The sequence below is a fragment of the Carcharhinus amblyrhynchos genome, chromosome 26 (assembly GCF_965287045.1).
Source record: "Carcharhinus amblyrhynchos chromosome 26, sCarAmb.v2.hapA, whole genome shotgun sequence".
Classification (NCBI taxonomy): Eukaryota; Metazoa; Chordata; class Chondrichthyes; order Carcharhiniformes; family Carcharhinidae; genus Carcharhinus; species Carcharhinus amblyrhynchos.
In genome coordinates, this window is record NC_137349.1 from 43,100,759 (window position 1) to 43,118,798 (window position 18,040).

Here is an 18,040-nt window from a genome sequence, read left to right on the forward strand (position 1 = left end):
CATTGCCCCCTCACCTTTCCCCATTATCACCCCATTGCCCCCTCACCTTTCCCCATTATCACCCCATTGCCCCCTCACCTTTCCCCATTATCCCTCAACATCTGAGAGAGGAAGACTGTGGTGGTAGGACTTGTTGGGGGAGGGGTGGGGTAGTTGAACAGTCTTCACTGCATTTTAAGTTTTCAGGGTCTTATGAGGAAAAGCTGAGGGACTTGAGGTTGTTTTCGTTAGAAGAAGGTTAAGAGGTGACCTAATTGAGACATACAAGATGATCAGAGGATTAGATAGGGTGGACAGTGAGAGCCTTTTTCCTCGGATGGTGATGGCTAACACAAGAGGACATAGCTTTAAATTGAGGGGTGGTAATTATAGGACAGATGTCAGAGGTAGGTTCTTTACTCAGAGGGTAGTAAGGGCGTGGAATGCCCTGCCTGCAGCAGTTGTGGACTCGCCAACTTTAAGGGCGTTCAAATGGTCAGTGGATAGGCATATGGATAACATTAGAATAGTTTAGGTTAGCGGGTCATTAGATTGGTTCCACTGGTCGGCGCAACATCGAGGGCCGAAGGGCCTGTACTGCGCTGGAATGTTCTATGTTTCTATCGATATCATATTTACTCCCAACATTTTCATTTCCATCATCTCCCTACTATTGTCCCCATCATGGTAACAGGACTCATAGAATCTCTACAATGTAGAAGGAGGTCATTTGACCCATCAAGTCTGCTCTCTGACAGAGCATCTTACCCAGGTTCATCTGCCCTACCCCATAACCCCACACATTTTCCTCTTTGACCCCCCCTGCACATCATACTCTCAATTTCGCATGACCAATTCATCTAACCAACACATCTTTGGACTGTGGGAGACATAGACGGTGACCTGAGGCCGGAATTAACCACTGTGCCACCCACAACCACACAAAACAGATTTTTCATTCTGCTCCTCACCAGAAACTGCACTGCACTGACAATTTATGCCACTAGAATCATAGAATCCCTGTGCAGAAGAGGCCATTTGGCCTATTGAGTCTGCACTGGCCCTCCAATAGAGCACCCTACCTAAGCCCAATCCCCCTCCTTAACCCCATAATCCCATGCATTATGGCTAATCAATCTAACCTACATGTTTGGACACTAAGGGGCAATTTAGAATGGCCAATCCACGAAATGCACACATCTTTGGACTGTGGGAGGAAATCGGAGCACCAGAGGAAACCCACACAGACACAGGGAGAACATGCAGACTCCACCCAACGCTGGAATCAAGCCCAGGTGCCTGCACTATGAGGCTAACCACTGTGCCACCTCCCCCATCATCACCCCTATTGCCTATCAACATTCTCCATCATCAACCCCAACATCAGCTTATCAGATCTGCGCCAACTCTCTGACAGAGCAACTTAGTCATGCCCACCTCCTCCCTATCCCATAATCTCACGTATTTACTTTGCTAATCCCCCTAACCTACAAATGAAACCCTAAGGAGGAATCTGACGTGGCCAATCCCCCTAACCAGCTCAGTTTTGGAGTGTGGGATGAAACCAGAGCACCTGGAGGAAACCCACTCAGACACGGGGAGAACATGCAAACTTAATGCAAGATAGGTTCATTCAGAAGTCTGATGGCAGCAGGGAAGAAACTATTTTTGAGTCAATTGGTACTTGTCCTCACACTTTTGTATGTATTTCCCAATGGGGGAAAGTGGAGGAGAGCATGTCCAAAGTGCATGGGGTCCTTGATTATGCTGGCTGCTTTTCTGAGGCAGCGGGAGTGTAGAATATGTCAATGGATGGGAGGCTGGTTTGAGTGATGGACTGAACTTCATTCATGACCCTTTGTAGTTCCTTGTTGTCTTGGATAGAGTAGAAGCCATACCAAGCTGTGATACAGCCAGAAAAAATGCTTTCTATGGTCATCTGTAGAGGTTGGTGAGAGTCAATATGCCAAATTTCCTTAGTTTCCTGAGAAAGTAGAGCCGTTGGTGGGCTTTCTTAACTTTAGTGTCAGCATGGAGGGACTAGGACAGGTTGTTGGTGATCTGGACACCTAAAAACTTGAAGCTCTCAACCATTTTTACTTCATCCCCATTGATAGGATGCAGAGCTGGGTCGAAAAGTGGCAGATGGAGTTTAACCCTGATGAGTGCGAGGTGATTCATGTCCGTAGGACAAACCTGAATGCAGATTACAGGATCAATGGCAGGGTTCTAAGGAATGTGGAAGAACAGAGACATCTTGGGGTTCATATTCACAGATCTCTGAAGGTTGCCACTCAAGTGGGTAGAGCTGTGAAGAAGGCTTATAGTGTATTAGCGATTATTAACAGGGGGTTTGAGTTTAAGAGCCGTGGGGTTATGCTGCAACTATACCGGACGTTGGTGAGACCACATTTGGAATATTGTGTTCAGTTCTGGTCACCCCATTATAAGAAGGATGTGGAAGCATTGGAGAGAGTGCAGAGGAGATTTACCAAGATGCTGCCTGGTTTGGAGGGTAGGTCTTATGAGGAAAGGTTGAAGGAGCTGGGGCTTTTCTCTTTGGAGCAGAGGAGGATGAGAGGCGACTTAATAGAGGTTTATAAGATGATGAGAGGGATAGATAGAGCGGACGTGTAGAAACTATTTCCTCAGATGGATGTAGCTGTTACTGGGGGGCATAACTATAAGGTTCATGGTGGGAGATGTAGGAGGGATGTCCGAGGTAGATTCTTTACTCAGAGAGAGGTTGGGTGTGGAATGCGCTGCCTGCTGTGATAGTGGAGTCGGACACTTTAGGAACTTTCAAGCGTTTATTGGATAGGCACATGGAGCACACCAGAATGATAGGGAGGGGATAGCTTGATCTTGGGATTGGACATAGCTCGGCACAACATTGAGGCCAAAGGGCCTGTACTGTGCTGTAATGTTCTATGTTTCTATGATATAGGCAGGGGTATGCCCTCTATTACACTTCCTGAAGTCAATGATAATCTCCTTCATTTTGTTGATATTGAGGAAGAGATTATTGTGATCACAGCAGTAAACCAGATTATCTCTTTCCTGTTCTGTGTCTCGTCATTGTTTGAGATCCGACCCACTATGATAGTAATGAAAATTGAGCTCAAGGGGAATTTGGCCACATAGTCAAAGGTGTATAGCCTAATATTTCTGGGAGATTTTCGCAAAGTAACTGTTTAGTAATGACTTCAATCAGGCCAGTGAGATTAGCCTATTGGAGTATGAACTCTCTGATTAAGTATCCACTTGAAGGGCCAATCAGGAGTCTGCCTTGTACTTAAGTGGAAGTGGCAGTTCCTCTGACATCCCTGGAGGCAGACCGCTGACTGCGAGCTCTTTGTATACTGCTGTTAGAGTTGTAAATAAAGGGATTTTGGTGAAGGGACTTCTGCCTTCACAGACTTATTATGGTGGTGATGAGGAAAAAGAAATGACCTGAAGGAATTTGTTTGCTATCAGCTGCTACACATTTGAGGTAAGTCATTGTCAGGCAAACATGCTTCTATCTGGGAAATTGGCATCTTTTGATCTGGCTGTGGAAGACTGGGCCAACATGTAGGACAAATGAGTTATTTCTTCAGAGCTAATGACAAAGTCTCAGATGAAAAGCAACGGGTTATTTTGCTGACCACTTGTGGTCTGGCAGCTTTCGCTGTTATGCACAGTTTAAACTTTCCGAAGGCACTGCACACAAACCTTCCAGAAACTGACGGACATAGTAAAAGAGTGTATGACCCTACGCCACCTCTGATCCTGCGAAGGTACCAGTTTAACTCAGCATTCCAAGAGATGGGGGAGTCAGTTTCCTGATGAGATTAAGGTGATTAGCAGATGCTTGCGAATTTGGATTGACATGAGATGCTCCGAGTCTGAATTGTGTGCAGAATCAATAATATGACCATGCGTTAACATCTGCTGACGGAGACTCAGCTGGACTGCAAAAAACCATTGCTGCTGGCTTTGTCTTTAGAAAAAGCAGTGTGCGGAACACATGAGTTACAGGATATTCCGATGGAGGTAGATGCCCACACCATTGCAACTGAGTTAAGGGACCACCACTGTGGGGCAGGCAGCTACATAGCCGTCCTCAGGAAGGATTCGGATACAAGGAATCCAGGTCTCCCCACAGACTCGTTCCTAAACAAGGCTGAACTAGGACTTGCAGAATCCTTCCCGGCAAGATATTGCAACTGTTGCCAGTATTCAGAGAAGAAAAACAAAGTTCCAAAAGTGACATTTTGGAAAACGACACGTCGACTGGGGTACAGGAGAATGCACACCTTGGAAGTCCCACCTACCTCCAGCGAGGAACTTTACATTGCAATGACCAAATCAGAACATATTATCCATAAGACTGAACAGATGTCCATTAATAATGGAGGTCAACACAGGCACAATATCTGTGGTAGGGGAAACTGTTCAACAAAATTCACACCTTATCCCTGACCAAGACTGAAGACTTATACAGGAGAATCATTGAGAGTGTTGGGCACAACACAGGTACCAGTTGCTTATGGAAAGCAACTGATTCGGCTACCATTGATGGTAGTGGAAGGTTCTAGACCAAACCTATTGGGATGAAATTGGCTGAAGGAAATCCAACTAGATTGGGTAAATATTCTTCAGTTAGAAGATGGTCGCCTGAGCAAAGTCCTGCTCAGATACCCAGAGGTTTTTCAAGAAGGGCTAGGTCCAATTAAAGGAGCAAAAGCAACGCTATATAGAGCATAGAAAAACTACAGCACAAACAGGCCCTTCGGTCCACAAGTTGCACCGATGATGCAGCAGGCGACGGTGCAGAGGGACCTCGGGGTCCTTGTGCATGAGTCGCAAAAACCCAGCCTGCAGGTGCAGCAGGTGGTCAGGAAGGCGAATGGGATGCTGGCCTTCATAGCGAGGGGGATTGAATATAAAAGTAGGGAGGTCTTGCTGCAGCTGTATAGGGCATTGGTGAGGCCGCAGCTGGAGTACTGTGTGTAGTTTTGGTCGCCGCACTTACGCAAGGATATTGTGGCCTTGGAGGGAGTGCAGAGGAGGTTTACTAGGCTGATACCGGAGTTGAGGGGGTTGAGCTATGAGGAGAGGCTGAATAAACTAGGCTTGTACTCGTTAGAGTTTAGAAGAATGAGGGGAGATCTCATTGAGACGTATAAGATGATGAATGGGATGGATAGGATAGAGGTGGAGAGGCTCTTCCCGCTCAGAAAGGACAGGAGGACTAGGGGGCACAGCCTCAAGATAAAGGGGGTGCGGTTTAGAACGGAGTTGAGGAGGAACTTCTTCACTCAAAGGGTGGTGAATCTCTGGAATTCTCTGCCCGTTGAGGTGGTGGAGGCTGCCTCGCTAAATATTTTTAAGACGCGGGTTGATGGGTTTTTGATAAGCGAGGGGATTAAGGGTTATGGGGAGAGGGCGGGAATGTGGAACTGAGACACGACAGATCAGCCATGATCTTATTGAATGGCAGGGCAGGCTCGAAGGGCTGAATGGCCTACTCCTGCTCCTATTTCTTATGTTCTTATGATATCCCTACCTACTGGGCTTACCTATGACCCTCAATCCTATTAAGTCCCATGTACCAAGACCCTATCGAATTTGCCTCCACCGGCGGCAGCCGATTCCACTCACCCACCACCCTCTGAGTGAAAAACTTACCCCTGACATCTCCTCTGTACCTGCTCCCCAGCACCTTAAACCTATGTCCTCTCATAGCAACCATTTCAGCCTTGGGAAAAAGCCTCTGAGAATCCACCTGATCTATATCTCTCAACATCTTATACACTTCTATCAAGTCACCTCTCATCTTTCTTAGCGAGACGAAGAATAGACCGAGCTCCCTCAACCTACCCTCATAAGGCATGCCTCCCAATCCAAGCATCATCCTTGTAAATCTCCTCTGCACCCTCTCAATAGCTTCCACATCCTTCCTGTAATGAGGCGACCAAAACTGAGCACAGTACTCCACGTGGGGTCTGACTAGGGTCTTACACAACTGCAGCATTATCTCCTGACTCCTAAACTCAATCCCTCGATTGATGAAGGCCAGTAAACCATACGCCTTCTTAACCACATCCTCTACCTGCGAGGCCAATTTAAGAGTCCTGTGGGCCCAGAGCCCAAGGTCCTTCTGATCCTCTACACTGCTAAGAGTCTTACCTTTGATATACTCCTTCATCCCATTTGACCTGCCGAAATGGACCACTACACATTTATCCGTGTTGAAGTCCATCTGCCACTTCTCTGCCCAGCCTTGCATCCTATCTATGTCACGCTGCAACTTCTGACATCCCTCCAAACTATCCACAACACCACCAACCCATCCCAGAACTGACTCAACCCAACAGGCCAAGGACCAAGGAGAGTCTTTCCCGATGGGCCAGCACCCCTGTTGAGAACCTTGGATTCTGAGAATGACATGGTGGACGAAGCTGCGGCTGTTCCTCTACCGCTGAGAGAGAAGGTGAACCTGTCCTCTGGTGGCCATGGTGGAAGAGATAGGCACCTAGTAGATACACCCCTCTGACACAGATGCTGAATTGGAGGATCTGGACCCAGAGCTGAAACAGAGGAAGAGACCCGTGAGGTGCTCGGACCACGGGGATTCCTCAGATTTTGGGGGTGGGGGGGGGGGTGATGAGCTGGGATTGAATGACTTCAATCAGGCCAATGAGGTTGGCCTATTGGAGTATGAACTCCCTGATTAAGGATCCACTTAATGGGCCAATCAGGGAGTCTTTGCCTTGTATTAACTGAGAGTGGCAGTTCCTCTGACATGCCCAGAAGTACATAGAACACTACAGCACAAACTGGCCCTTCGGCCCACAAGTTGTGTCGATCACATCTATACCTACCAAGCCATAGAACTATCTGTAACTCACAATCCCATTAGATCCCATATACTCATCCAGAAGTCTTTGAAAAGACCCCAGCAAGTTCGCCTCCACCACTGCCGATGGCAGCCGATTCCACTCACTCACCACCCTCTGAGTGAAAAACTTACCCCTAACATCTCCTCTGTACTTGCTTCCCAGCACGTTAAACCTGTGTCCTCTTGTAGCGACCATTTCAGCCCTGGGAAATAGCCTCCGAGGATCCACCCTTTCTATTCCTCTCAACATTTTATAAACCTCTATAAGGTCACCTCTCAACCTTCGTCTCTCCAGGGACAAGAGACCTAGCTCCCTCAACCTATCTTCATAAGGCATGCCTCCCAATCCAGGCAACATCCTTGTAAATCTCCTCTGCACCCTCTCAATAGCTTCCACATCCTTCTTGTAGTGAGGCAACCAGAACTGCGCACAGTACTCCAAGTGGGGTCTGACAAGGGTTTTATAAAGTTGCAGCATTACTTCCCGACTCCTAAACTCAATTTCTCGATTAATGAAGGCCAGTACACCATACGCCTTCTTGACCACATCCTCCCCCTGCGAGGCTGATTTAAGAGTCCTATTGACCCGGACCACAAGATCCTTCTGCTCTTCAACACTGCTAAGACTCCTACCCTTGATATTGTACTCCTGCATCCCAGTGGTCCATTTTGGCAGGACCAATACATATTTATCCGCGTTGAAGTCCATCTGCCACTTCTCTGCCCAGTCTTGCATCCTATCTATGTCACGCTGCAACTTCTGACATCCCTCCAGACTATCCATAACACCACCAACTTTCGTATCGTCGGCGAACTTACTAACCCATTCCTCCACTTCCTCATCCAGGTCATTTATGAAAATGACAAACAGCAAGGGTCCTAGAACAGATTCCTGGGGCACTCCACTGGTGACCGACCTCCATGCAGGAAAAGACCCATCCACAACCACTCTCTGCCTTCTGCAGGCAAGCCAGTTCTGGATCCACAAGGCCAAAGCCCCTTGGATACCATGCCCTCTCACCTTCTCAAGAAGTCTTGCATGGGGGACCTTATCAAACACCTTGCTGAAGTCCACGTAAACCACGTCCACCGCTCTTCCTTCGTCAATGTGTTCAGTCACATTTTCAAAGAACTCAACTAGGCTCGTAAGGCACGACCTGCCCTTGACAAAGCCGTGCTGACTATTTCTGATCATTCTAAACTTCTCTAAATGTTCATAAATCTTGTCCCTCAGAATCCTCTCCATCAACTTACCAACCACTGAGGTCAGACTCACCGGTTGGTAATTTCCCGGGCTATCCCAGTTCCCTTTCATGAAAATAGGAACCACATCTGCAATCCTCCAGAACCCCTCCTGTCTCCATCGACGATGCAAAGATCATTGCCAGGGACTCTGCAATCACTGCCCTCCCCTCCCACAGTAACCTGGGGTACATCCCATCCGGTCCCGGCAACTTATCTATCTTGATAGAATTTAAAAGTTCCAACACATCCTCTTTCTTAACATCCACATACTCAATCTTTTCAGTCTGCCACAAACCTCCCAGATCACTTTCCACCGTGAATACCAAGGCAAAGTATTCATTAAGCACCTCTGCCATTTCTTCCGGTTCCACACGGACTTTTCCCCCTTCACCTTTTAGAGGTCCTATCCCTTCTCATCCTTTTACTCTTCACATATTTGTAGAACGCCTTGGGATTCTCCTTAATCTTACCCACCAAGGCCTTCTCATGTCCCCTTCCTGCTCTCCTAATTTCCTTTTTAAGCTCCTTTCTACAAGCCTTATACTGCTCTAGATCCTTAACATCTCTTAGCTCTCTGAACCTTTTATATACCTTTCTTTTCTTCCTGACTAGGTTCACCACAACCTTCGTGCACCACGGCTCCCGCGACCTACCAAAACCTCCTTGTCTCATCATGCAGAGCTCCAAACATTCCTTGAAAATCCGCCACCTTTCTTCTGTACTTTTCCCCGAGAACACCACCTTCCAGTTTATTCGTCCAATTATTTGCCTGATGTCTTCATATTTCCCCTTACTCCAGACAAACGCTTTCCTAGCCTGCCTGATCCTATCTCTTTCCAATGCTATCGTGAAGGAGATAGAATTATGATCTCCATCCCCGAGATGCTGTCCCACCGAGAGATCCGACACCTGTCCTGGTTCATTAGCCAGCACCAGGTCAAGTACAGCCTCTCCTCTCGTAGGCTTATCCACGTACTGTGTCAGGAAACCCTCCTGAACGCACCTAACAAACTCCTCCCCATCCAAACCCCTACAATGTTTGAGAAATTAAAGTCTCCCATCACGACAACTCTGTTATTACTACATCTGTCTAGGATCTGTTTCCCTATCTGCACCTCAACTTCCCTGTCACTATTGGGCGGCCCATAGAAAACACCCAGCAAAGTTATCGACCCTTTGACTTCATTCTGCATTCCAGATGGCTCACCATATTGTGTGTGAAAAAACTGTGCCTCTGGATTCTTTTGTATCTCTCCTCTCTCACCTTAAACCTATGCCCTCTAGTTTTAGACTCCCCTTCCTTTGGGAAAAGATGTTGACTATCTACCTCATCAATGCACTTCCTTATGTTATAGACCTCTGTAAGATCACTCCTAAGCTCCTACACTCCAGGGGAAAAAAGGCCCAGTCTATCTAGCATCTCCTTATAACTCAAACTATCAAGGTAGCATCCTAGTAAATCTTTTCTGCACACTTTAATATCTTTAATATCTTTCCTGTACATTTAATATCTTTCCTGTAATTGGATGAACAAAACTGTACACAGAATTCTTAATATGACCTTAACAATGTCTTGTTAAGACACTTCAAGACATCCCAACTCCTGTATTCAATATTCTGACCAATGAAAACTAACATGCCGAATGTCGCCTTCACCAATCTGTCCACTGGTGACGGTACTTTCAAGGAGCTATGAACCTGTATCCCTAGATAAGTGTTTAAAGGTCCCCAAGCTTCTCAGTGTATTAGTGAATGAGTGAATATGAGAGCAAATGGGTGAATGTATAGACATGTCAGTGGGTGGTTGAGGCAAATTGGAATGGCAGCAACTGGGTAGAGAGGTAGGTAGGGTGGTTGGTAGGGAAAGTGGAAGTTGGGTGCAATTGCAGGTGTGTAAGGTGGCAGCTGGTTAATTTGACAGCTGGTTAGAGATGCATCCGGGAGTTGAAGGGGGAGTTGGGCAGGTCAGTGTGAATGATTTTGAGGTTGTTTGACCGGAGCCGGGGTTCAACCAGTTATCCACGAATTGGGCCAGAATCTTTCTGTTTAACATTTTTTTTAGCTAATTGTTCAATTAGATTAGTAGGAACTGTCCAAGTCTCAGAGTCTAATTCAGGGTTGACATTTTTTTCCAGAGGGTCTCTGGGAGCAGAGAAACTGCCCATTGGAACTTCAGACTTCCCAAGCAATTCCCACAGAGTCAGTGTATCAGGACTAGCTCCCTTCTCTGTTATCACTCTGCCACATCAGTAAGATGTTGTGACTCAACTTGCCCATCAAACTGCACTTTATCACCATTTTGAACATTTGACAGCAAAGCTCCCCCAGGCAAAAATGTCAGCGCTGTCCTTAAAATGTCTTTTGTTCTTCCCTGCAAAGCTAGCCATTGAAAGTTGGGGAAAATAGGGCCTGGTAGAGGAATGCTTTCCAGCCAGCTGATATTCCAGACAGCTGAAAGTAAGCGGGCTGGTACAGCAGGCGGTAAAGAAGGCAAATGGTATGTTGGCCTTCATAGCGAGAGGACTTGAGTATAGGGATAGGGATGTTTTGTTGCAATTGTATAGGGTGTTGGTGAGGCCACACCTGCAGTATTGTGTGCAGTTTTGGTGTCCTTACGTGTGAAAGGATGTCCTTGCTATAGACTGTACAGTGAAGGTTTACTAGTCTGATTCATGGGATGGCCGGTCTGTCATATGAGGAGCAACTAAGTCAGATTATATTCACTGGAGTTTAGAGGAGTGAGATGGGATGTCATAGAAACTTATAAAATTGATGTTAAGAAGGCGTATGGTGTGTAAGCTTTTATTGGTAGAGGGATTGAATTGCGGAGCCGTGAGATCATGTTGCAACTGTACAAAACTCTGGTGCGGCCGCACTTGGAGTATTGCGTACAGTTCTGGTCGCCGCATTATAAGAAAGATGTGGAAGCATTGGAAAGGGTGCAGAGGAAGTTTACCAGGATGTTGCCTGATATGGTGGGAAGGTCTTATGAGGAAAAGCTGAGGGACTTGAGGTTATTTTTGTTAGAGAGAAGGAGGTTAAGTGGTGACCTAATTGAGGCATACAAGATGATCAGAGGGTTAGATAGGGTGGATAGTGAGAGCCTTTTTCCTTGGATGGTGATGGCTAATACCAGGGGACATAGCTTTAAATTGAGGGGTGGTAATTATAGGATGGATATCAGAGGTAAGCTCTTTACTCAGAGGGTAGTAAGGGCATGGAATGTCCTGCCTGCAGCAGTTGTGGACTTGCCAACTTTAAGGGCATTCAAATGGTCAGTGGATAGGTATATGGATAACATTGGAATTGTTTAGGTTAGAAGGCCATTAGATTGGCTCCACTGGTCGGCGCAACATCGAGGGCCGAAGGGCCTGTACTGTGCTGTAATATTCTACGTACTAACAGACAGATTCAGAAATAACGTTCCCAATAGTGAGGGAGTCCAGAACTAGGAGTCATAGTTTGAAGATAAGGGGTAAAGCTTTTAAACTAAGGGTGGTGGATGTATGGAATTCCCTACCACAGAAAGTAGTTGAGGCCAAAACGTTGTCGGAATTCAAGAAGAAAATAGATAATAGCTCTTGGGGCAAATGAATCAAGGGATATGGGAGGAAGGGGGAAATCAGAATATTGAATTCAATGATCAGCCAAGATCAAAATGAATGATGGAACAGGCTTGAAGGGCCGAATAGTCTACTCCTGCTTCTAGTTTCTATGGTTCTATCCAGTCGATTTTGATCGGAATTGACTTTGCAGAAGTTTTGTGTTAATGCTTGTGGAGCCGACTTCAAGAAGGAGACTTGTTCAATGTATCCTCCTACACAGCATGATCTGAAAGAATTTTACAGTAAGTTTGTAAGTGATGTGAAAGCTATGGTCTTAAATGTAAACAAAGGAACTATAAAGGTATGAGAGGTAAGATTGGAGAAGTACATTGAAACGGTAGAGAGACAACAGCCAGCATTTGAGAAGTTAATGTGTGATTCACAACAATTTAAATTCCCGTGACACACATAAACCCATCAGGAAAAGTAATCCAACCATAGCCAGCAAGAGAAGTTAAAGATTATTTTAGACCAAAAGAAGAGACTTATAAAATAAGTCAAAAGAAGTAGGAAGCCTGAAGATTGGGAACTTTTTAAGATTTCAGCAAAGGAGGGCCAAGAAATTGATAAAGAAGAAATAGAATATGGAAGGAAACCAGCTTCTATAGGTATTTAAAAAGGAGATTAGCAAAGACAAATGAGATAGGATAATGGGGAATAAGCATATGGATTTGTTCCCACTCCCATCAAGCACGTTCAGCAACGCGACTGGAAAATATTGTAGGAAGGCCAAAGCCACATTTCATGAAGAGCAAACCAGGAAGCTTCTCTCCGTCCCTGGAGTGTACCTGGATGAAGATTGTTTCCTGACTGCACTGGGGCGACCTTTAAAATGGCGCCCGGATCATCGAGCATCTGATTCACTGGTGGGTTGAGTGAATCATCCATGATTATCTTGGGACTCATGACTTCCAAGCTTTTCTTTCTAAGCACCACACTGTATGGCAGAGAAAGCCGCCTTTACTGTTAGTGGTTTTAACACCTTTCCAGTCCAACATCAGCCTTTGCAGATATCGGGGAAAACCCCAGCTTTTGTATGTTTCCATGGAGGAAGATAAAAAAACACCTCCTTGAAGTGGAGGACCAAAAGAATATTGTGAATGAGGAACTAAAAGAAATTAGTATTAAATAAAAGGGAAATTCTGGGACATTAATTGGACTGAAGGTTGAATAAATCCCCTGGACCTCTGAGTGCTCTGGTTTCCTCACACTCCAAAGATGTGCAGATTAGGTGGATTGATCATGCTAAATTGTCCCTTAGTGTTGTAAGATGTGTAGGGAAGATGGATTAGCCACGGGAAACGTGTGGGGTTAAGGGGATAGGGCATGGGGCCAGCAGATGGACATGACACTGTTAAGAGTCAGGGCAGACTGTGAGCAGAATGGCCTCTTCTGTAGTGTAGGGAGTCTATGATTAGGGCTAGTCAGCGTGGCATTGTCAGAATGTCATGCGTAACAAATTTGTTAAAATTTTTCAAAAATGTGATCAAGTGTGTGGATGAGGGAAACTGCAGTTAATCTGTTTTCATTTGGATTTTAGCAAAATCTTTGACAAGGTTCCAAGTGAAGACTGATTGAGAAGTTTGATCCCCATTGAATTCAGGGAAATTTAGTGAGATGGGTCTGAAACTGGTTTAGTAATAGGACACAGAGTGATAGTAGAAGTCTGTTTGAGGGACTGGAGGTAAGGGGCCAAAGACATGCCACACCACCAGGGACCCAGGTTCAATTTCAGCCCTGGGTGGCTGTCCATGTGGAGTTTGCATGGGTTTCCTCCCATACTCCAAAGATGTGCAGGTTAGGTGGACAGACCATGCTAAATTGCCCCTCAGTGTTTCAAGATGTATAGGTAAGACGGATTAGCAGTGGGAAATGTAGATAGCGTCAATGGATGGGAGGCTGGTTTGCATGATGGATTGGGCTACATTCATGACCTTAAGTTTCTTACAGTCTTGGGCAGAGCAGGAGCCATACTAAGCTTTGATACAACATAGAAAGCATTCTTTCTGGTTGTATCTGTAAAAGTTGGTGAGAGTTGTAGCTGCTATGCTAAATTTCCTTTCTCTTCTGAGAATGTAGAGGTGCTGGTGGGCTTTCTTAACTATAGTGTTGGCAGGGGGTGGGGTGGGGTGGGGTGGGCCAGGACAGATTGTTGGTGATCTGGACATCTAAAAACTTGAAGCGCTTGACCCTTTCTACTTCGTCCTGTTGACGTAGACAAGGGCACATTCTCCTTTATGCTTCCTAACCATCGATGATGATCTCCTTTGTTTCGTTGACATTGAGGGACAGATTATTGTTACTGCACCAGTTCACCAGATTCTCTATCTCATTCCTGGACTCAGTCTCATCATTGCTTGAGATCCGATCCACTATGGTGGTGTCGTCAACAAACTTGAAAATCAAATTGGAAGGGAAATTTGGCCAGAGCAATGGCAGATGGTACTTAACTCTAAGTGTGAGGTGATACACTTTGGAAGCAGTAATCAGACAAAGGAGTATTTAATGAGTGGGAGGACACTTGAGATGCTCAGAGAAACAGATTGATCTTGGGGTAAATATTCACAGATCCCTGAAGGCAGCAGAGCACATGAATAGGACAGATGAGAAGGTAGTGCGCAAGAAACAATACTTTTCACTGTGTTAATACACATAACAATAATAAATCAAATCAAACTTGTTTTCATCAGTTAGTGGCATTGAGTACTAGAGCAAGGAGGTAATATTAGAGTGGTACAGAATGTTGGTTCAGCCACAGCTGGAGTACAGGGTGCAGTTCTAGTCACCTCACGATAGGAAGGATGTGATTGCGCTAGAGGGGCTACAGAGATTCACCAGGATGTTACCTGGAATGGAGCACTTGAGCTATAAGGAGAGACTGGATAGGCATGGGGTGTTTTCTTTCAAGCAGTGAAGGCTGAGGGGAGATATCATTTGAGGTGTGTAAGATTACGAGGGGTATGGACAGGGTAGCACAGTGGCAAGTACTGCTGCCTCACAGCGCCAGAGACCCAGGTTCGATTCCCAGCTTGGATCACTCTGTGAAGTTTGCACAGCCTTATGAAAGGGAAATCATAGTTGACAAACCTGCTTGTTTTTTGGGGATGTTATTGCAGATAAAGGAGACCCAGTGGTTCTGATGTATTTAGAATTTAGGCTTTTGTTAAGGTGCCACACAGGCTAGTAAATAAAATTAGAGCACATGAAACTGGGAATTGGTTAACACAGAAAGCATAATGGGAATAAATGCATCACTGTGCGGGTGCCAGGCTGCTACTGCTGGGGTACCATAATGATCAGTACTAGGGCTGTTCACAATCTAAACAAATCATTGATGCACACAGCACAGAAAAGGTCCTTGATCTCTTGATAGGCAGGGATCAAGTGTAATATTTCCAAATTTGAGATGACACAAAACTTGGTGGGAACGTGAGCTGTGAAGAGGCTGCAAGGAGGCTTCAAGTGGACTTAAAAAAGGCTAAATGGCAAGAACGTAGGTAGAATATGTGAATAAATGTGAAGTTATCCACTTTGGTAGATAAATCAGAAAGACTTAAAATATCGTAAATGGTGTAAAGTTGGGAAATGTTGGTGTCCATATATTTATGACTCATTAAAAACTAGCATGCAACAATCATAAAGGAAGACGGTATGCTGGTCTTCACTGCATGGGGATTCAGTACAGGAGTAAAGATGCCTTGCTGCACTCGTATAGAAGCGTGGTAAGTCTGCACATGGAGTATTGGTCTCTATCCAAGGAAGGATATACTTACCATATAGGGATTGCAATGGAGCTTCACCAGATTAATCCCTGGGATGGTGGGATTGACTTATGAAGAAATTTAAGATACTTGGCCTGTACTCTCTATAACAAGGTGATTGTACTGAAACTTACAAAATTCTTACAAGGTGTGGTAAGGTAGATGACTGAGAAGTCTAGAACCACAGGCCCTTTAAGACTGAAATGCTTTCATTCAGAGTGCAGTGAATCTTTGGTATTATTTACCCTAGAGAGCTCAATCACTGAACATGTTTAAGACAGAAATACATAGATTTTTGGATATGGAGGCTATGGAGTCAACTTGGCCACGGTCTAACTGAATGGTAGAATAAGCTCAATTGGCTGAATGGGGTACACCTGCTTCAGAATAAATATCTAATAAAAAAAAGTGGTGTTTGGATTAGCTGGTTTCTTGAATGTGGTCAGAGGTAGATGTTGCAATCTGTTTGCTGGCAGGTATCTGGTAGAGTTGGCTTCTGGAACCAGGAAACACACTTATTCCAACAGAGAGGGAGAGAATGCAGCCTGCAGTCTATTTTCTTGGCATTGCATGTGTCACTTAGGAATCTCTCCAATGGCTAGGCAGCCTTGCCTTGAAATACTCCATTCGTTGTGTATTCCCGAGAGGTTTTGGGCTAGTTGAAAAACTGTATTTTCAAAAACAAAGGGGCCAGAGCATTGTGATAATACTCAAGGGAAATTGATCATTTGGAATGCCAAAGAAATCCAGATACTGGGATGTGTCTTGAAAGATCATAGGAAATTGGAGTAAGCCAGTCAACAAAATCATGGATTGTCTAATTGTGGCCCAACTGCTCCCTCTCACCGACTACCCCCACCATCAGTAACTGACTCATTTAATCAAAACTCAGACAAGTCTTAAATATATTCAATGATTCAGCCTCCGCCGCTGTCTGGGGAAGAAATTCTAATTTCAATCTTAAACGGGAGACATCTTACTAAGCTATGCCTCTGGTCCCAGATTTCCCCACAAGGGGAAATAAACTTTCAGCAACCACCTTGTCCAAAATCTTATACGTTTCAATAAGATCACCTCTTATTCTTGTGAACTCCAGTAGGTTTAGGCCTAATCTGCTCAACAATCAAAGCCAAAAGAGAAAGTGCTGGAAAACGTCAGCAAGTCTGGCAGCACCTAAAGAGAGAAAAGAGCTGACGTTGAGTCCAGACAACCTTTTGTCAAAGCTAAAAGGCATAGAAAAGTGGGAGATATTTATACTGCAGGAAGAGGGAATGAAAGATGAGTCGTAGCCACGGAACCAGGGAAACCAGCTAATAGCTGTCCATAGATAGAATAAAGGGTTGAATGGCCAAATGGCAGAGAAGCTAAAACAATGATGTTGGAAGAAGGGGAGGGGAGGAATGGATGGGACAGAGATAAAATTTAGAAAAGAAATTAGGCAAGGGAAGGGTGTAAAGTGAGGGAAAAAGGGTGGGGGGAAAAATGGAGACAAGGAAAAAAGGTAGAGAACAGTAAAAAATTAAAATAGAATGAAAACAAAGGGGTCGAGGTGGGGTACAGCAAATCATCTGAAGTTGTTAAATTCGATGTTGAGACTGGAAGGTTTTATTTAAAGTGCCTAGCAAGTGAAACACTGCTTAACCTGGAATGAATGTTTTGGATCTTGGATGGTGAGTATAGAAGGGACAAGTGTTACACCTTCTGCGATTGCATGGGAAGGTGCCATGAGTGATGGGAGAGATGTTGGGTAGAGTGAAGGAGTGGATTAGGTTATCCTGGAGGGAACAGTCTCTGCAGAACACTGGAGTTGGCGTGATGCCATCACCAAACACATCTTCCTTTCACTCCCTGTCAGCATTCCACAAGAGACCGTTCCCTCTGGGATAACCTAGTTCACTCCTCCACTATACCCAACACCTCTCCCGTCACACATGGCACCTTCCCATGCAATTGCAGAAGGTGTAACACCTGTCCCTTTACCTTTTCTATGCTGACCATCCAAGGTCCAAAATATTCATCCAGGTTAAGCAGTGTTTCACTTGCACCTCTTTCAATTTGGTGTATCGCATTTGCTGTTCCCAATGTGGTCGTCTCCATATCGAAGAGACCAAGCATAGACTGGGTGATCGCTTTGCTGAGCACCTTCAGTCTGTAGGCAATCAGGACCCTGACCTTCCAGTTGCTTGCCAATTTAACACATGATCCTGCTCCCATGCCCACCTGTTTGTCCCTAGCTTGCTGCAATGTTGTGGAGATGCCAGCGTTGGACTCAGGTAAGCACATTAATGGGTTGATTCCTTCTGCTGAGCTTTGAGCCTTTATTAATTGGTTGAGCTAACCACATGCTTACAATTGCTGCAGCGTACCAGTGAAACTCAATACAGACTCAAGGAATAGCATCTCATCTTCTGGCTAGGCACTTTACAGCCTTTGCAGTCTCAGCAATGCCCTGTAATAGTTGTAGTAAGACTTACCTCTTTTCATATTCCAGCCCACTTGCAACAAAGGCCAACAATCCATCTATGGAGTAGATATTAAAGATCAGCAACGATTGAATTTATTTG